A 21,323-nucleotide genomic window follows, 5' to 3' on the forward strand; every position below is an offset into this window, starting at 1 on the left:
TTGTGGAGGTGGGCTTCCTCTTGTTAGTGATCTTTTGAGTGATAACTAAAGATAATTAGAATAATCTCTTTCCTCCTGCTGGTGATCCCTCAAGTAGTGACTAAAGATAGTGTATATAGGGGGATTAAGGATCTCCTTCCTTTCACTGGTGATCCCTCAAGTCACATGTTTCAAACATAAGGCCTAGGGTCCGTATCCGGTCCGCCAGGCCTTTTCTTGTGGCCCTCGCAGCTTTCTTGCACCTGCAGCGCCCCTCTCGTCTCTGCCCCCACCTTGTCTCAGCAGTTGCATACACAGAGGAGGACAGAGCTCTTCCAACCTAGATCCTGCACTTCTCCATGCAGCCACAGAGAGGCTTGTCTCTGTCTCCCTGTTTCAGCAGTTGGCTGCAGAGAGGAGGACAGAACTCTTCTACCAGATCTTGCACTTCTCTGTGCAGTCACAGAGTGGCTTGTGTCTGCTCCCCTGTCTCAGCAGTTGGCAGGAGAGAGTAGAACAGAACTCCTCCTACAGATCCTGCCCCTTTCTGTGCAGCCACAAAACCCCCCCTATCTCCTCCTCCCCTGGTCTCCGCCTTAAAACGACTCCGGCAGTTGACCTTAGCCCACCTTTGGTCTTCCTTCAGACCCTGCACTTTCTATTTCCCAGCTTCTTCCCGTCAACAGCACAAGGGAGGGGTGCACTGTGATGTAAGAGATGGTAGGGGAATCTTGATTTCTGATGGTGGGGGGCTTTTGTCATCTGCTGTAAGGGGGGATGGTCATCCAGTCATACAGACACAACCGGCTGTTTAGAGGCAACCATAATGCAGATGTGTCCTGTGTTATAATTGAATTTGACATCCCTGCCTCAAGTGGTGAGTAAAGATCTAAATAGGAGAATCAGGACCTCCCTCCTCCTCGTTGACCCCATGGTGATAACTGAAGATCCAAATAGGGGGAAATCAGGCGAACCCCTGTTGAGAACGTGTTTTCACACGTAACGCGTCCGGGACTTGGCCTACACGCTGGCGTCCGTCCGCTGTATCCCTGTTGTGGAACGGCGTACTATCTGATTTAAGTTTTTGCTTCATTGCTTTTATACGTACATGTTTTATGACCGAATTGAAATAAATATACTACACTATAAAATATCCTTGGCTCCATGTGGTGAGCATTTTCATCTAGTGTTTATTCACGGTGAGAATAGGGATGACCTTGTAGCCTCAGGGAATATCTCCACTCGGATTCGACTTAAGGCTTGGCTCCTGGTGATGGTGAATTCTGGTGAGTGTGTGTGTGTGTATATGTGTGTATATATATATATATATATATGTGTGTGTGTGTGTGTGGTGGAGGATTAGTGTGCCATGCAGCGCACTGACTGTGGAAGATCTATCACCCATTTGGATTTCTTCTGTGAACTGTGCTCTATTCTTTAACACCTGTGGAGTTCTTTGTTCTTTATCTATCAAGACAATATGATTTATGGACTTTCAAAGATTTGAACTTTTATTTACATTTAACATTAACCATTATCTATGGACTGATTTAGTATTTAATAGCTACCATCCAGCGCTGCACTCACCCCTTGTTTTTCGGGGGAATCAGGAACACCTTCCTCTTAATGGTGGTTCCCCCTAGTGATGCACCCCAGAGTCTTATTTGCTTTCCCCACTGCCAGGCCACACTGTTTGCTCATTTTGCTTTCATCTGAAAAAGCCCCAATCTTTTTCCTCTGTAGGTCTGGCCAACACCGCACTCCAGATATTGTGCTGTATCCGAGGATTATTGTTGCAGGAAAAGTCGTTCTGTGGTGTGAATGCACCTGCAGAGTTAGGCCTTGTACCAGAGCACACCGGCATCTTGGAAGGGAACCTTTGCTCTAATGAACGTTGTTAAAAACAAATGACTGAAGACAGCACATCAACCTACATAACGTCTATTATTTTTCCCTCCACGTCTCTCATAAAGCAGAGTTAGAGCAGCGCTGACCTTTTGCTGCGCTCTCTCTGTGTTGCGCTGATTGACTTGATCTTTGCCGCCCTGTGGTGGTGGGCCCGCACTGCCACTCCTCCTCGGCTCTAGCTTTTTTTGATTTTTCGCTGATTGTTACTGGGAATTAATTTGTACTGTGTGAGAGCACACTTGACTGAAAACCCAGTAAGGTTTACGTGTCATCGAGCGCCTGTGCAACAAAGGTGAGCGTTACAAGTGTCCCCTTGGAACTGCAAGTCTCAGCATAACCTTTCTTCTGTTTGCAACTGAGCTATCAAGAGCATTTTATAACATTTTTAAAGGCATGTATTGTTTAAAGTAGGGTTTCTCAACCAAGGTTCCATGGAACCCTAAGGTTCCCCTAGAGCAGGGGTATCAAACTCAATTTCATCAAAGGCTGCATCACTTCTAGATTGTAAGCTCTAATGAGCAGTGTCCTCTGATTCCTCTTGTATTGAATTGTATTGTAACTGCATTGTCTTCCTTCATATTGTAAAGCGCTGCGCAAACTGTTGACGCTATTTAAATCCTGTATAATAATACTAATCAGCATTATGGTTACCCTCAAAGAGCCGGTTGTATCTGTAATAAAATGTACATGTATCTACTTTCTGTCATATTAACCACTTAAGCCCCGGAAGATTTTACCCCCTTCCTGACCAGGGCCTATTTTGCGATTCGTCACTGCTTGACTTTAACGGACAATTGCACGGTCATGCGAAGCTGTACCTAAACGAATTTGACGTCCTTTTTTTCCCACAAACAGAGCTTTCTTTTGGTGGTATTTGATCACCTGTGCGATTTTTTGATCATGCGCTATAAACAAAAAAAGAGCGTCAATTTTGAAAAAATAGCAATATTTTTCACATTTTTTTTATATGAAATTCCCCCCAAAAAAATGTAAAAATCAAAATTTTTTAACATTTTCGGCCAATTTGTTTTATGCTACATATGTTTGGTAAAAAAAATTGCAAAAAGCGTATTTCGATTGGTTTGCGCAAAAGTTATTGCGTTTACTAACAAAGGGAAAGATTTTTGTCATTTTTGTTTTTTTTTTTTTAACGCGTAATGACGGCGATCTGCGTTTTTTTTTTTTTTTGCGGTACTGCGACATTGCGGCGGACAGATCGGACCCTTGACTGACATTTTTGACACTTTTGGGGTTACCAGTGACATTACTACAGTAATCCGTGCACTGTTACTGTAAAAATGCACTGGCAGTGAAGGGGTTAACTTTTTTGAGAGGGGGGGGTTATGTGTGTCCCTAGGGGCGTGATTCTAACGGTGATTGTGTAACGTTCATGCGTTTTTGTTTGCGGATGGATTTACAGCTGCAGAATTATTACACTCAGTAGCCTTGTAGAGAATCTGTTGAACAACATATCCAACTCTCAGGACTTCATCACCGTGTACAGCCTGTTATATACTATATATATATTAATAGATGTTTAATGGAGGGATAGAGTATATGAGGATATATAGATGAGAGACAGGCTATTGTATGGTGAGCACTAGAAGTAGTATAGGAGAGTTGCAGGTGATGGTAAGCAGATAGGTTCTGATGTCAAGTATAGTGCAGATGGTAAGAGGACACAGATGGAGTATACTTCAGACAGAGTAACCTAGTGCAAGGATAGTTGAAGGTAGTCCCAAGAGCTAACAGTCTTATGCAGATGATAGTGAATAGATAGATACAGATAGTCTTGGTAATTGCAGTAGATGACAGTAGGAGATTGGTTAGTAAGAATCCCCTGCGGGGTACTTATCACTTAGATAGGTTAGGAATAACAGTGTCCATTGGAGAGGGGTGATCCCGTAGCGAGATACGGATCACCAGCGAGGTTTCCGGCTTTAGTTCAGCAAGGAAGGTATGTCAGCAGCTCCGACTTCTCAGGCGTAGGTGCGATGAACATGTGGGTTTGAACGAGCGATGAGTGAGAGCAAACCGGCGATTGAAATAGCCGCTCATAGCGGCGCTCAGCAGTGATGTCATCCGGTCTTAAAGGTGTATGCGTCCTTTGTTATACAAGATGGGACGCAAAGAGAGGAGAAATATAGGAACAAGGGTACCATAGGTACCGGAACATTACAGATTGGCTGTGGCTTGAGCTGTAGAAAGGTGATCAACGGTCCTACATAGTAGAACCGTATGATCACTGTTTCTACACAGGGGAGAATGACAGGCGGCTTGTTTACATTAGCCGCCTGACTTTCTCCCTCTGCAGCGACGATCGCCGAGTGACCGGCGCACATCGGGTCCGCCGGTCACACGCGCGGGGGGGTCCGTGACCACGCGGGAGCTGGAGCGCGCCCGCTCCCTAGACCCTCACAGGCTAGCGTCGTAGATCGACGTCACTCTGCCTGTGAGGGGCTGACTGCCAGCATAAATAGTCGTGCGGCAGTCGGCAAGTGGTTAAGTCCCGGTTCACTTATATGCGATGCGGGAACCCTACGAATCCACTGCGGGTTCCTGGGGCGTGTCAATACAAAGTTAACGACACCCCCAGATCAGTTTGCATATCGCAGTGCGAACTGTCGGTTCAGACATGAATCGGATTGCATAGATGTGACCACCCATGCGATCCGATTCTGGTGCGGACCCAAAAAAGGGTCCTGTGTGAGTTGTGCCTGAATGTGATGCAAATTCAGCTATACAATCTGTATGGCTGAATTTGCATCACACAGACATCGCATGTGATTTGCAGAGCAGTGCGCTCCGAATCACACGCAATGTCTGTCATCGCATATATGTGAACCGAGACTAAATATTTGCCTCTGCATTTGATTATTACTTGTTTTAAAAAAACTTAGAGTAACTCTAAGACTTTTGTTGAAAAAAAAATCCCCTCTGAGTGATCTGTCTTCATTGCAAGGATTTTAACATCCTGTGTTGCAGATTCCGACCTTTTGTTATTCTGAAGAAATCCCTGTGTGTTCCTTTGTGCCACTGTGCTGAGTGAGTCTAAAGGGATGGGTTTATAGGTATCAACCAGCTGTTGCACTTGCAGGGCTCTAATAACAAAAATCATAGGATCTGCATTCCTTTAGGGCCGGTTCACACAGGCGCGACAAGCGCTCCGACATCAAGAGCACAAGTGGCATGACATGTCAAAATCATTGGTTCCCTATGAGAGCTGCCCGACTTTGGAAAAGGTTCCTGCACTGCTTTGGTCAGACTTCTGTCCGATTTCAGCCCATAGAATTGAATGGAAGTCGCATCCAAGTCGGATCCCCATCTTAACTGATCCTACTAAGCAATGCAAAATGTAATAAAAAAAAAAAAAAAAAGATGTGCTCCCCATTTTAAGGGGAACCCAGGCCCAATATAACAAAAGAAAAAAAAAACCACATGGGTTCCCCTCCAGAATCCATACCAGACCCTTATCCGAGCATGCAGCCTGGCAGACCAGCAAAAGGGGAGGGGGGTACAAACGAGCGCCCCACCCTCCTGAACCCTACTAGGCCACCTGCCCTCAACATGTGGAGGTGCTTTGGGGCAGGGGGGGCTCGGCCCTACCCCAAAGCACCTTGTCCCCATGTTGATGGGTACAAGGGTCTCTTCCTCACAACCCTGGGCTGTGGTTGTGGGGGTCTGCAGGCAGGGGGCGTATCGAAATCTGGAAGCCCCCTTTTAGAAAGGGGGCCCTCAGGTTCCCCCCCACCCATGTGATTGAATATGTAGATCCAACCTCAATCACAATGTCTTCCTCCTCCACCACCAACCCGATTAAAAAAAAAACACTCTTCCCCCTGCCGAATGCTCCCGCCGTTCTGGCAGCTCCGGTGTCTGACAGTTGTTATATAGCTATGGTGAATGGCCATGCGGTGACGTAACCCGGAGACCCTGTGCCCCTTGTGACATCACAGACAAGGCAGGCCAGAAGAGCGGAGGGAGCAACCGAACCCCCCAACTTCCTGAGCCATACCAGGCCACATACCCTCAACATGGGGGATGCTTTGGGGTAGGGGGCATGTCCATGCGGTGACATAACCCAGAGCCCCTGCGCCCTTGGGATGTCACGGACCTGGGCATGATGAGTTTGTGATGGCGCAAGGAGGCGGGGTCTCTTTATGTCACCGCATGTTATGTCCTAATTTTGTCCCTCCTGAGCCCCTGTAATTTGTCCTCCGCACTACTGGCATAAATACCACATCCAAAATGGCCCCTGCACGGCCTGAAGAAGGAGCGGAGCTCCGCAACGCGTCGCCGTTCTATCTCCCTGGTGTCTCGGAAGTGACGTCACGGCAATCCGACCGGCGGGTCCACGCTGCATCACCACCGCTGAGGACCAGCACGTCCCCTGCCTCGCAACAGGAGATCGCCGCTTACCCTCTACAGCATCAGCGCTACAGCCTGACCGGACAGCCCACCCTGGATGTGACTTCAGAGACCCCCCACTGCTTTTAAGTTGCCTGCTTTTATACATCCTTTGTGAGTAAGATTCTTCTTGTGTGTCCAATAAATTGCCTATATTGCTACACTTAGATCGGCGCTTGGCCCTCTCTCTCTCTTTGGTTAATTGCAATGGACTGCCCTAAACACGAGAAACACAGAAAATAAATCCCTGACCCTTTTCTATAATCGGACTGCACTGAAATGCATGGCGCATGCAAAAACATGCACGTTAGCAGATGTGTAAAGGTGCTGCTAACAATAATGGTACAGCTGCACGTCTGCTGATGGCCAATGTGTTTCTGTGTGTGCCGGGAAAACACTTGTTTTTCATGCTTTTCCGACATGTAGACAGGAAGTGGCTATAAAGAGGCTGCAGGAAACTGCATCACTGAGATGTTACATTTTGAATAAAGTTAAAGCAAGTACTGTATTCTATTTAAAGTAGAAGTAAAACCGTATCTAAATGATTTTGCTAAAGCACCGTGGGGTTGATTTACTAAAACTGGAGAGTGCAAAATCTGGTGCAGCTGTGCATAGAAACCAATCTGCGTCTTAGGGCCGGTTCACACTTGTGAATACGCAGCCTGTTCCCGCATCGCATCCGCACATCTAGCATTTCACACTGCCATATGTGATACGCAGGGGGTGTCAATTAAATGTTAACGACACCCCCAGTTTGATGGCATATCGCAGTGCAATCTGACAGTTCACACAGGATCGGATCGCACAAGTGTGAACCACTGTGCGATCCGATCCTGATGCGGCTGAAAAAAAGGGTCCTGTGCTCCTTTGGTGCCGATACAGTGCGAATTCAGCCATACAAAGTGTATGGCTGAATTCGCATCCGCGCATGAGATCACATGTAATGAAGGAGCAGTGCGCTCCGAATTACATGCGATCTCCGCAGCCGCACAAGTGTGAACCGGCACTGAGGCTGGCCATTCATGTTCACTTTACTTGTACAATTTTGTACAACTACGTAGTGCAAGGGCCTGTCTAAATGGATACAATTAAAAGTTGTTTAGTTTTTACCTCATTATTATATGGTTTTTGGTAGAAAGGAAAATTGTACAAGACGGTTGAACGTGTATGGCCAGCCTAACTTCAGCTTGTTCAATAAAGGGCAACTCCACTTTCGTGGGGAAAAAAAAAAATAGCAAATAAAGAAAAAACAATATAGTGTATACAATTGTGACACAAGTCATATTGTAATTGAATGTTATTAAAAATTATCTTTCCTTTTTAATCTGCAGCTGTTGTAATTTTCTGAAAATGCAATATGGCTACCTGGAGGTGTTCTGTACACAGAATGTATACTGACCACACCCCAGAAATATCATTTCCTGCTTGTGTGATTGGCTCACCAATTTTCCCAGAAGTCTGCACTAATATATGTCAGATTTCTGGCATCCCCTGCAACAAAAATGTAATTTTTGGTGAGATACTCCCAATAGGAAATCATGTCTAAAGGGAAGGGATGCAGACCAGGCAGATTTCCTCATTAGAGCTCTGCAGCTGCCACAGCTGATAGATTATGAAACCACTCCCATTAGACCCACTCAGCACAGAAGAACAAACAAGGATTTCTTCATAATAACAAAAGGTAGGAATCTGCAACATAGTTTGTTAAAATCCTTGAAATATAGAGAGATCCCCCCAGAGGGGGGAATGCCTTTTTTTTCTCAACAAAAGTGGAGCTACGCTTTAAGCTTTGACAAAAAAAAAAAAAAAACTGGAAGCTGATTGGTTTCTATGCAGAGCTGCATCAGATTTTTCAACCTCCAGGTTTAGTAAATCAACCCCTGTGTATCCGAAAGTAGCTACATGGCTACCGGATATATTATATATATTTTATATATATTATATATATATATATATTTTTTTTAAATCATTTTATAATGGGTTTTATTTACTAAAGGCAAATCTACTTTGCACTACAAGTGCACTTGGAAGTTCAGTCGCTGTAGATCCGAGGGGAAGATCTGAAATGTGGGGAAGCTCTGCTGATTTCTATCATCCAATCATGTGCAAGCAAAAATGCTGTTTTTTATTTTCCTTGCATGTCCCTCTCAGATCTACAGAGACTGCACTTGCAGTACACTTGTAGTGCAAAGTGGATTTGCCTTTAGTAAATCAATCCCTGTGTATTATAAAGTAGCTACATGGATGGATACCGAACTGACTTTTGCGTCCTGATTTTATATATATATAAATATAATTTTTTTTTTTTTTTTTTACGTCCTTCAATAATGTCTTTGGATTTCTTTACATTCCCTGTCTGACTTGTTTGTTTAACAATGGCAGATGTAAGAACAAGATGACTAACTTTTTACTTTTTTTCTATCATGTTCCCTTTATGCCTGTAAAGGCCTTTGAAGTATTACTTGTGTCCAACCTTCTAGAGTAGTTCTCATTCGCTATAAAGATGTCTGCCTTCGGGAAACCTGAGAGTTCCATCAATCTCAGTTCCAGGTAACTGGAATACAGCTGGTGTAGAGCGAGTGCTCTTCTCCAGCAGATGGCAGCAGATCTCTTTCTTACATGCTCGCTTACTCCAGCTGGATTATTTAGGCGTTAGTCCACTGAGTACACCTAAATTGGGTGTTCTGTCTTAACCCCTTTCTGGTGGGATTGTGTTCTAATATATTAACTGTGCATTACAAAAAACAGATCACCTACTTGTTAGCAGTTATGGTGGTTTTATAGTTTTGTTTGGGGTACTCTAGAAGAGGATCAATTCACAAAGAGTTGTATTATGTGCTTTACCTTGTGTTATATTTTCATTTTGGGTACAATTATCACTTTTGGCTTATTCTCAAGAGAGATTACCTTGTATCATTACAGCAGATAACACAATCTGATGCATTTTATGAAATGATAAGGAATTTGAATACTCTTCACTCTCAATTTTTGTGAGTCATTTCAGAAAAAAATATTTTTTCAGAAACAAGTGAGCTCTCCTTAAAGCAGAACTTTGGCCAATTCTGCAACAAAAAATGTAAGCTGGGAGTTTATTTTAAAACTGAAAGTATATACTATATTACTTCCTCAATAAAGGCTGCTTAAGGGCTCTTTCACATGGTCCGCCTCCGTAGGCGGATCCGTGCTGCTCAGCAGGGGATTGTAAACACAGATCCCTGCTGAGCGGGAAGGCGAAAGCTCTCTCTCCGCTCTGTGTGCGGAGAGGGAGGTGTCAGAGCCCCATGCATCTCTATGGGGGAATCGGATGAGAGCGGACCACCTGTACGCTCTTATCCGATCCCCTGGATGAATGGAAAATAGGGTTTCCATCCGTCCGGATTTCACAGACAGGATCGGATGCGGATGGCAGGGGGTGTCAGCGGACATGTCTCCGCTGAGATCTGCTGCCCCATAGGGGTGCATGGAGCATCCAATCAAATCCGCCTATAAAATTGACAGGCGGATCTGATCGGACCGCTCGTGTGAAAGTACCCTACATGGATTATAAAGCGCTGTTTTTTTTTTTTTTTTTTTTGAAAAAATCTATATTTGTACTTTCGGTTTTAAAAGAAATCCAATAAAATCAAATTTTGGCATAGATTTATGCCAGAATGTTTTCTGTTACATGTCTTTGGTGAAAAAAAAAAATCCTGATAAGTGTACGATAATAGATTTGTGTGAAAGTTGTAGGGTCTACAAGCTAGGCTACGTATCTTTGAAAAAGAATCAATCTTAATATACTGACTACCTATCTAATTTCTTGAGGCCCTAAAATGTCAGGACAGTACAAATACCCCCCCCCCAAATTACCCCTTTTTGTAAATGACAGTCCAAGGTATTCAGTAAGAAGCATAGTGAGACTTTTAAAGTTGCATATTTTTGCTCACAATAGTTGGGATACTGAAGAATTTTTTTTCCCACAAAATTGTCAAATATAAAAATTGTCAAATATATTTTGCTACTCCTCCTGAGTATGGCGATACCACATGTGTGAGACTTTTCCACAGCCTGGCCACATACAGAGCCCAACATCCAAGTAGCACCGTCAGGCGTTCTAAAGGCATAAATTACACATTTCATTTCCTGAGTACCTATCACATTTTTGAAGACCCTGGATCACCAGGACAATAGAACTACCAACAAAATGACCCCATTTTGAAAAGAAAACACCCCAATGTATATTCTATAAGGCATAATGAGTCTTTTGAACATGGCAAGTTTTTGGAAAATGTGGAAAGAAAATGAAAACTTATTTTTCTCAAGTCGTCTTCCAGGACAGCCCATGAGACCTAGGGCTCCTCCTACCAGGACAGGAAACACCTTTAAATCCAATCAGATACTAGGCGGTCCTTCAGTCCTCACACTTCAGTATTAGGGTTTCCTCCGGACAGGGGGTAACATGTTTCTGGAGCCTGCTCTTCTGGTCTCATGGTCTGTCCTTTTGAAGACTTGGGAAATAATTTACTTACCTCTCCTCGCCCAAGTGTGGTACCTCTGCTTTACAGGTCAGGGGGAGGCCGCTTTTCTCCTATCCTTAAAACCTGGGGAAGGTTACAACCCTCGCTGGTGTCAGGAAGGCAGGGGGAGTCCTTTCCACCGCAGTGGCAGCGTCCTTGGAGCAGCCAAGCTGTGTTCCCATAATTGCTGCGTGTTTCAAAATTGGCGCCACGCAGAGCGGAAGGGGCGGAACTCCTGCGTTCCACTCTGGCCTAGGGAGGTGACGGGGTCACTTCCGGTTGCAGTGACATCATCGGCGGGCGCTGGAAACGCTGGTTCCGGTTTCCAAGGTGTGAACAGGAGAATTACTGGGCAGCCAGTGTTCTGGTGAGACCCAGCGGAGGTTGCGGGACACCTACAGAGCGGGATGGATTCCTCTGCACGCCGGCACCTCTTAGGTAAGCCTGGGGAGTCTTCCCTCTTGCAAAGCCTGTAGGGGTTTCCTTTTTCCTTTTCCTCCATAAACTGTTTTGGGGCTGGCAAAGGGGGGCACTTTCTCACTCTTAAACACAAGCTTGTTTATTTTGGGGCCTGATTTACAGGGGTCTTAATCAGAAAATGCTTTCTTTTGGTTTGTTATAGACCAAGGTTCAGGGCAAGGTCCAGACACAGCCCCCCAAAAAGAAATGTGCCGTTTGCGGAACAAAGCTAAGTTCCACATGGAGCAAAACAGTGTGCTGCACCTTTAAAATCATCATAGATAAAGTGCAGACTCCTGTACAGTCTCAAGCCTCAGGGCCTAGTTCCAATCCATCACAGGGTGTGTGTGGTGACGACACTAAGGAGGAGTTGGAGTCCCCCCATTCCTCATTTGAGGAATCCGGTTCAGGGGGAAGAGCCCAATGATAGGGAATCCGGCAGAGGCTCCGGGTTTAAATTGTCACTTGAAGATGTGGACAAATTACTTAAAGTGGTCTATGTCACATTAGAAATTGAGGCGGAGAAGGTGCAATTGTCTAAGCACGATCTTATGTATACAACGCATAAGAAGAAGGCCAGGGTTTTCCCTGTGCATAGCTCCCTACTAGATACAATTAAATTAGAATGGGAGAATCCTGAAAGGAAACCATTTTTTTCCAATAAGTTAAAAAGATTTCCTTTTGATGAAGACGCAGCACAGCCATGGAACAAGATTCCTAAACTAGATGCCCCTCTTTCAAGGATTTCCAAAAATATGGATTTAGCCTTTGATGATATGGGTACACTTAAAGACCCAATGGACAAGAGAGGAGATATTTTGCTGCGTAGAGCCTGGAAGCCTCAGTTACGAGTCTAAAACCATCCTTCGCATCTACTTGTGTAGCCAGACATCTCAAGTTATAGCTTTCACAAATTGAGTCTCCCCTATCTGCCGGGACTCCTAGGGATCAGATCATTAAATCTTTCCCTCTTCTATTTCAGGCAGTAGGGTATCTGGCTGATTCTTCCGCTGAATCATTTAAAATAGCAGCCAGAACCTCGGCCTTGGTTAATTCAGCCAGAAGAAGTCTCTGGCTTAAAACCTGGCCGGGAGACTGTACCTCCAAGTTACGCCTGTGTGGTCTTCCCTTTACAGGTGACCATCTATTTGGTCCCGGGTTAGCAGAAGCACTGGAACGTACTGCTGAGAAGAAGTCGTTTCCAGATAAGAGGAAAGCCCTGTATCCCCAGAAGTTTTTTCAGGGGAGGGGCAGACAGCAGGGTCCACATGACACCGGACCCAAGAAACATTGGATTGGCCACAAAGGCAGGGATAGGGGGGCATCTTGTTTAACCCTCCTCAACACCCCGCCAAGCTGCAATGATTCCTTTCGCAGAGTGGGAGGAAGATTAAGGGCCTTCCTTCCACAGTGAAAGAAAATTACGTCAAGTCCTTTTATTTTGGACCTGGTGTACAAAGGTCACAGACTGGAATTCAATTTCCGGCCTTCGGAAAGATTGTTAATTACCTGTCTGCCTAGAGATCGAGTGAAAGCAGCTGCGTTAAGTCCCCAGATCAGAGACTTGGTAGATCAGAAGGTGTTGGTAGCGGCTCCAAAAGTGGAACAGGGCAGGGGGTTTTACTCCCACATTTTTGTGGTAAAGAAACCCTCGGGGAGTTATCGTTTAATACTGAATTTACGCACTCTAAATCGCTTGATAAAATACAAGCATTTTCACATGGAATCAGTGCATTCCATAGGAAATCTACTATACCCAGAATGTTTCATGGCAACACTGGACCTAAAGGATGCTTATTTTCACATCACCATTCACCTACCTTGCCAAAAGTTTTTACGACTAGCAGTAAAGCTAGGGTCGGAAGGCGGACATTTTCAATTCCAGGCGCTGCCCTTCCGGTTGTCCTTCCGCCCCACGCATTTTCACGAAAGTCTTGGGGGAAGCTTTGCCCTCAAGACAGAAATCGATTCTGATCATCCCCTACCTGGACGACCTCCTAGTAGTAGATGCAGACTAGAGTCAGAAACTGGAAAAGGATCTCCAGACAGTCCAGGAGTTCCTCAGGTCGCTAGGCTGGATGATAAACAAAGAGAAGTCTTATCTGACACCTTTCCAAAGAGTGACGCATCTCGGATACGGGATTTCCTCTCTGGACCAAAAGATTTTTCTTCCAAAGGTCAAGGTTTTTTAAGATGACTCAGATAGTGGCTTCTTTACAAACCAACCAGGGGGTCTCGCTCAGGGACGTCTCAAGAGTAGGCCTTATGACCTCCGGTTTTCCGGCCGTACTTTGGGCACGGTTTCGACAGTGTCCCCTTCAGTGGTTTCTACTAAAGGTCTGGGACGGGTCTGCAAATTCCTTGGAGATGAAGGTAAAAATTCCCTCCAAGGTAAAAGAGCCCTATGGTGTTAGAGATCTCCACTCCACCTCACCAAGGGGTTGGACTGGGTTATTCAGGTGTCACAGAGGATAGCCACAGATGCAAACTCTTTTGTATGGGGCGCCCATCTCCAGAGCCAAATAGCGCAGGGAGAATGGTCCCCACTAGAAGCAAAGGCATCTTCGAATCAAAAAGAGCTCATGGCAGTACAGAAAGCCTTACAGGTCTTTCAAGCAGAAATCAAGGAATGTCATCTGCAAATTCGGTCCGACAACATTGCAACAGTAGCATACCTCAACAAACATGGGGGTACGTGAAGTCGGAGATTGCAATTCACAGCCCAGAAGATTTTTTTCTTGGGCCGAAGTGAATCTGGCCCAAGTGTGTCCCCCATCTCCTCTCCTATATGTGTGCTGTCATTCCCTGGCCTCTTCTCCTTTGTGAACTGTGTGTGTCCCCATCTCCTCTCCTATATATATTTACGCTGTCATTCTCCGGTCCCTTCTCCTTAGTGAGCTCTGTGTGTCCCCATCTCCTCTCCCATATATATACAGTGTGTGTGTATATATATATATATATATATATATATATATATATATATATATAGTGCTGTTATCACCACCAACCACACTTTCTCAATATTCACATCACCAGTCAAAAAGAGACAAAGTGCTCTATGCACTTTATCCCCTCTGGGGTGGGGTGAACAACAGATCTTTCTGGTGAGGCTTCTTCTATAAGAAAATGAAATACACAACTGAGTAGCACACACTCTTCAGGTAAACCATATAAGCCAGAGAGGATGCTATAATTTGTGTAACATAACAGGTTTGATATTTTCCTTCAGGTACAAGCAGTTTCGAAAAGTTAATGTGCGTTATTTTGGTGGCATGTTATTTTTAGTGTGTAAATTGCTGTTGCTTTAGTTCCCAGTGTTTTGTGTATGTTGGATCACATGATTTATTTATTTCGGGTGTTCGGCCAGTAAGCATGGTAATTGGCATAGAAAGAATCTATGGAGCAGGCAGCCCAAGGCAAATGTTCTCATATTTTGAGAAAGCATGGGAAGTAAAGACGCATCTTTTTATTGGTGATAGAGGCACTGGGCTGCTAATTAGTTTCTTAGCTTTACTTCACTAGCTTTTACAGCTCACATCTTATGGATTCTTTCTTCCATTTTTACCCTTTGTGCTTCCACTGAGGTTTGTAAGCTCTTACAAACTTTATATTGAAGGGAAGCTTTAACAAGATACACATATGGTATCCGCATGGTCCATCAGTTTCTACAAAGGCCATCTTTTGTAGCATCTAAAGCCTCTATGTTGTTCCTGCCTGAGAAATATAGGCATTGCCAATACAAGTTGGCATGTTTAATGTCCTTAAAGAAATGTAATTTACTTCTTTTTTATGGTCAACACAGCTGGGAAGCTGGATTTCTCTTGCACCCTGCCAGGCTGTGCTGTATAGGGTGAGAGTGGCTAAGTGGGGCCTGTACATTATTTCCCTAAGCTTGTAGATAGAGCATTGTACAATGTGTCCGTTCCCTATCGACACGTTCAAGGTAGATGAGGGATCCTCCCACTATGCCTTTGTATTCTGAAGGCGGGGGGACTTCCCCCGCTGTCAGAACATACTAATTGACCCATCTGGCTATAGCCGACGGAGCTGATCGAGCACAAATTTTTCAACAGGGCAGTTGCACAGAAGTCGAATATTATGGACTTCTGTAACAATTTATAGAAAAGGGTCCATTCTGAACAGATAAGTTACAGGAAGATGGTTTTTATGGGGGAGCTGCTGCACGTGCTCCAAAACGAGTCACCGCTCCCTTATTGACGTCACTTCTGGTGCATGCAGTCCACGCTGGTCCCAAAAGCGTGGCAGCCACCTTGACCCTGTGCTTTACCCTGTAGCTGCTGGTTGGCGCAGAATTCTGGAAGCCAGGAGCCTGGATGATTTGCTTGATGAGCCTGCTTTACACTTCACTCCTGTAAGTGTTTTTAACCGCACTTTTACTGCACTTAAAAGAGCCTTTTCTGTATATTTTTGTTATCAGAGATTGCTTCAACTCCTCTGAGTGCTGCTCTAGTGCTACTCCAGCCCCACTTTATACCTCTTCTGGATGATGATTTTAGGAGGAACAGAGTATTGGTGATCTCTCAGGTAGAAGTGACCCATTTACTCTATTAGGTTACAAGAAGATTCTGTCCGGTATGTAAAAGAGTACTGACTCACCAAAGTAAACCTGATGGTGTCCTCGGAAAAGATAAACTATACCAAATGTGGGAAAACAACCCACCAAAGTAGTTCCAAAGAGAGAACAAACAGCAGTCTCCTCTTCAAAAAACTTTTAAATTCAAAAAATAGTAAATCAAGTACAAAAAAAAAAAACAAATGGCCTCCACCATTCATGATAAAATTGACTACGTTGTCACATTTTAAATATTTCTGGGAACATGCTCCTGCCAACACTCACAAACTGGACTGGCTAATTGGTATTGAGCATAGATAAAGCTGAATGAGGCTATAAGATGAAGTACGGTATACCAAATAGAGAGAGCACAGGGATTAGATGGACTTTTGTACAACCACCCTACCCATGCATGGATCAAACCTTGGCCGGTCCCTGCTGAACTAGCGGAATTTCGATCCATGAATGGCTGGCTTTGGTTGTAGTTCATATATCTGTGCTGGGACAGACTAATAAATGCCTTGAACAGGCCAGTTGTCCTATTTCTACTTTGTACCTGAAGTGAAAAACAAAGAGATTACAAAACAAAGAAAGAATGTTCTGTCGGTTTTATGATACTTCTGATAGTGGTTAGAAGTGGGATAATCTTGCAGAGCTCTTCTACAATTAAGTACATTTCCCTGTTTTAGAATGGATCAATTTAGTGGTATTTGGTAGCCCCTCCTCAGATGCCATGGATAATCCCGAAGATTTGTAATGTATAAGTAATGAATTCCATAACTCCTTACTTTTTGTAAACTTCAGGTTTGTGCCAAAAAGCGAAAAGGGCAAGTGATCCGCACTGCAGATGACTTTCACTGTATTTGGCAGATTTGGAAACATGGCCAAGCGTCTGTACTAATTTATATATTACAAGTACTTCTATAGTGGTGACAACTTACCCAGTGCTTTACATACATGTTGTATGTTCACATCAGTCCCTGCCCTCAAGGAGCTTACACTCTAAAGTCCCCTTGACAACAAGAAATTTCTTCCTGCCGCCCGAATGCTTCACACACCTTGTGTTTTAGACCCTGGATGTCTCATTAAAGATTACCTGTCACCCAAAAAAAAATCATCACACGGGGGACTTTATGTCCCAAATGTGATGGGAAAAAAGGTTAAGTATAAAAATAAATATTTTAATTGTAAAAATGTAAGTTACACCCAAGCACATACCCCCCCCCCCCCAACATATATGAATATACAAACGCATGCAATGGAGCACCAACGCCTGACAACATTGATTGTGATACACGTTGCATATCCCCACGCACACCAGAATGAGAGCAATAATTCTAGCACCGGAAGTCCTTCGTAATGCTACACTTATGACCTATAGGGGGCTTTTAAGACGTCGCCTATGGACAATCTAGGGTACTGAAGTTTTTTTGCCATTTCCACGGGCACGTTCATATTTAAGGTTTGACATGTTGGGTATCTTTTACTCGTTGCAACCCCAGCTTTTATATTTTACCCCCCCCCCCCCAAAAAAAAGGGGCCATTTATTTCATTTTTGTGCCCTCTGAAAAACCTTTGCTGTAATATCTTTGAAACTACCACTATTTTTTTCTCTAGGGTGTCTGCTGTTAGAAAATATATCATGTGGGTTTTAAGTTATCTTCGGGCCTAAAATTATTTTTTTAAACATGTGAAAAAAACGCAATAATGGCTCTTGCTGTGAAAGGGTTTAAAGATGAGTTCACCTTCGGGAACATGTTCCTCCCAAAAGATTTATTAGTTAAAAAAAGCTGTCTCCTAACTTTTTTAGCTGGCTCCTAGATTTAAAGCAAACTTTTCAAGCCCTGCCCTAACTTGCATTCATACATATACATACTTGGGGCAATTTAGACTGGAGTCAATAAACCTACCAGTTGTCCACTATTTTCATAATCGATTGATTGTCTTGCATACACAATGCATTATTTGTTTACATATCAAGAAACCCAGTGCAGCATACATACAGCTCAGTACACTAATCCTTACACGTCAGTAAGTGCTAGAGAACTTGTGAATATGAACGTGTGAGGAGCAATGCCTCGTGGGACATTTAGTCCTGGGCAGGAGAAGGAAGTGGGTAATTCTAATGGCAGAAGTTTTTTTTTACCTTGCTATAGGGGCACTCTATACTATACTTTGCAGCTTGCTATAGGGGCACTCTGAAGGCAGGAGGAGCCAGAAGCACTGGTGGGGGGCCCTAGAAGAGAGGAATGGGGGCAGCTCTGTGCTAAACCATTATACAGAGCAGCTAGGTATGACAAGTTTGTTGTTTTGTGTATGTATATGTATGTATATATGTGTGTGTGTATATATATATATATATATATATATATATATATATATATATATATATATAATTTTTTTTTTTTTTTTAAATCACTTTAAGAGCTTTGTGCAGGGAAGATCAGCATCTGAACCCAGAGAAGCTGGAGGCTGATTGACTGGAAGTAATATAAAGGCATTACAATTAATATAGAACTTCTAGTTAAAAAAAATATATATTTCCTGACAGACTCCATGGCAGCACACGTATGGGTAGGCTCCGCCTCCTCTCCTACCCTATAGGACCCCACTCCCATAAATTTTTGCTCCAAGCCAGGAGCCGTGTTCCTTTTTTGTCCTCCTTCCGCAAGAGAAGTCTTACCTTATAGGATGCGTTTTCTTACATACCTGGTGGCGTGTGGCTTTCCTGGATGATGCCTTTCTACCTTAGTCCAGCAATCTCAGTACTACTGGGTGGACCCGGGCAATTTGAAATGATGCCGGAAGATGCCATAAATCCTGAATGAGAGGTGGGCTGCATCGCTTGGCCAAACGTCCTTGCTACTAGCGGGAGGCCCTTATGCCCTGACGCACACGCTAGTCTCCAGTTGAGGAGCGTTCCAGGTCCTTCTGTCGGTATTGGTGGTAATGTATTGCTTACTTTTATATTTTACATCGTTTTGCTTCCTGGTTAGTATGGCGGCTGGAGCGCTCCTGCGTTCCAGGCCGTCGCTCTCGGCTCCTCCCCCTGCCTCCTGATTCCCAGTTGGGTGTTCATTGCGAGGCTTGGTTCCTAAGTGGTCTGCGCATGTGCGCACGCCACTTCCGGTCCTCCATGACGCGGTGGCGTAGGGGGGGGCGTGGCTTTACGGCTCCCGGGAAATTTAAACAGCTGATGGAGCTGTCATTCTTGGGATGTCTGTGGGCTTTTGCGGCGGCCTCCCCACGCTGTGTCTCTGCCTGTGTTTGGTAAGTCCTGTGCTGGGTCAGTCCTGCTTGAATGGGGGAGGGGAAAGGCGGCTATGGGAAGGTAAGATTGAGTTCTTACATCCTTCCTATTGCAGGTTATCTCGCTGTGATTTGCAATGGATGCCTCACCGCCCCCCGGTGGCCAGTCCCTGCGCAACAGGTGAGCTTTAGCTTTTAACTCTCGCTTGTCTGCCAGCTGGCTTACTGTAGCCTGAGCTTTTCTTTCCTTTGTTTTCAGCCCTTTTAGGTCTGACCAACGTCCTGCATCGGGATCAAAGGATAGATCACCTTCAGGCCATCACCATGCATCATCCAAATCCAGGCACCATAGATCCAGGTCTAGGTCTAGGCGCCATGATGATTGTCCAAGCCGGTCTTCCCGACATGCTGACCGCCCCGCACACAAATCTTGCTGGGGTTGTAGGGCTGTAGTCCCTGAGGATAGATCCTTGTGTGATGCCTGCTATTCTCGGGCAATCAAGGAAAAACAAGTCCCAGATCCACCAGTGGAAACCCTGGTCAGGCGGATCGTGCAAGAATCCTTAAGGGATTGGGATTCCAACCGGCTGTCTGGTCATACAACTGATACTCCAGTTCTCCCTCAGAGGGAAGACGTAGAGCCAGGCACTTCCCAGCCGAGTCGCTTCTCGGATTCCTCTGAAAGTGAGGATGACCTAGAAGACCAAAGTTCAGGTTTTGATTTTGCCATGATCTCTCCGCTAGTAAGAGCGGTAAAAGAGGCGTTAAAATGGGAAGAGCCAGCAGACTCCCCAGCAAAACAGAAGAAATACTTTAAACATCTCAAGAAAGAACGGGATCATTTCCCTTTTCTGAATGAGCTGGGGGAAATCATTACAGACGAATGGCATGGAGTTGAAAGAAAGAATTCCTTATCGTCCAAATTTTCCAGGTTATATCCTTTTAAGACCGACAAAGTGAAGCATCTTGATTCTGCACCTACAATAGACGCAGCCTTGATGAGGCTAGTCAAACACGTTACCCTACCTTTGGAAGATTCCGTCTCATTTAAAGATGGTCTGGATAGACGAATTGATACGGATCTCAAAAAGATCTATCTGTTAGCTGGTATGACCTGCAAGCCAGCCCTAGCCCTTGCAGCCACATCCAAAGCTATGGAGGCTTGGGTAGATAACGTGGAGACCACACTGAAAGGTGTCTCAGAAGAAGCAGCCAGAAGCTCGGCTGTGTATGAACTAAGGTTAGCAACGGCCTTTTTGGGAGAGGCTTCCATTGATATCATTCGCCTGGTGGCGCGGGTCATGCTCTCTTCTGTCACGGCCAAACGTGCTTTATGGTTACGTCCCTGGCTGGCCGATCCTGCTTCCAAACAAGCCTGGTGCAGGATTCCGTTTGAGGGTGCGTCCCTTTTTGGCAACAAGCTGGACAGTGCCATTACCCGTGCCACTGGTGGTAAATCAGGTTTCCTCCCTCAGGATCGCCGTTTGTTTGACCGCAGAAGATTTCAGCACAAACCAAGTTCGGATCGATCCAGAGAAGCTCGATCTTACAGGCCTGGACGTGAGTTCAGAAAGAATTGGAAAAGATCTCAACCTACAGGTCAGAAGTTCAACAAGGGAACACTTTCTAGTGGTCGGGAGACCACAAAGTCTTTTGATATCAGGCCTGCTCAAGCGTTGCGAGTAGGCGCTCGTCTACGTCAGTTTGCGCACGTTTGGGCAGCCTCGATTACGGACCAGTGGACCGTCAAGACTGTGTCTCATGGTCACGTTTGGTCTTTCGAAGAAACTCCAATTCTGCGGTTCATCCCTACGGCTCTACCTCGCGTGGAAGAAAAGAAGTCAATTCTTCTGTCATACGTAGATTCCCTGATCTCTCAAGGTGCTGTCATCCCAGTTCCGGCCGAAGAAAGGTTTCAAGGCCTTTATTCACCTCTATTCATGGTGCTAAAGAAAAACGGTTCTTGGAGACCGGTCATAGACCTGACTCATCTGAACTCTTTCATAAAGAAAGAGAGGTTCAGGATGGAGACACTCTTCACTATCCGCCAAGTGGTGCAACCAGAAGATTGGATGATCTCCATAGATCTAAAAGATGCCTATTTCCATGTCCCAGTGGCAGCAGAACTACAAAAGTTTCTTCGCTTTGCCGTGGGTCAAGTGCATCTCCAGTTTACCTGTCTCCCTTTCGGGCTTACCACCTCACCTCGAGTCTTTTCAAAGATCTTACTGGCTATTGTAGCTCTGATCAGA

At 44.8% G+C, this 21,323-nt stretch overlaps 1 protein-coding gene across 4 annotated transcripts in view; it reads left to right on the forward strand.

Annotated features, from left to right (window-relative positions):
- The window catches only part of WDR7 (WD repeat domain 7), a 654,984-nt gene that overhangs the window by 146,738 nt on the left and 486,923 nt on the right, over positions 1-21,323 (forward strand). The window lies entirely within an intron of this gene.

Source organism: Pelophylax lessonae (assembly GCF_965119305.1).
Source record: "Pelophylax lessonae genome assembly, chromosome: 1".
Taxonomy (NCBI): Eukaryota; Metazoa; Chordata; class Amphibia; order Anura; family Ranidae; genus Pelophylax; species Pelophylax lessonae.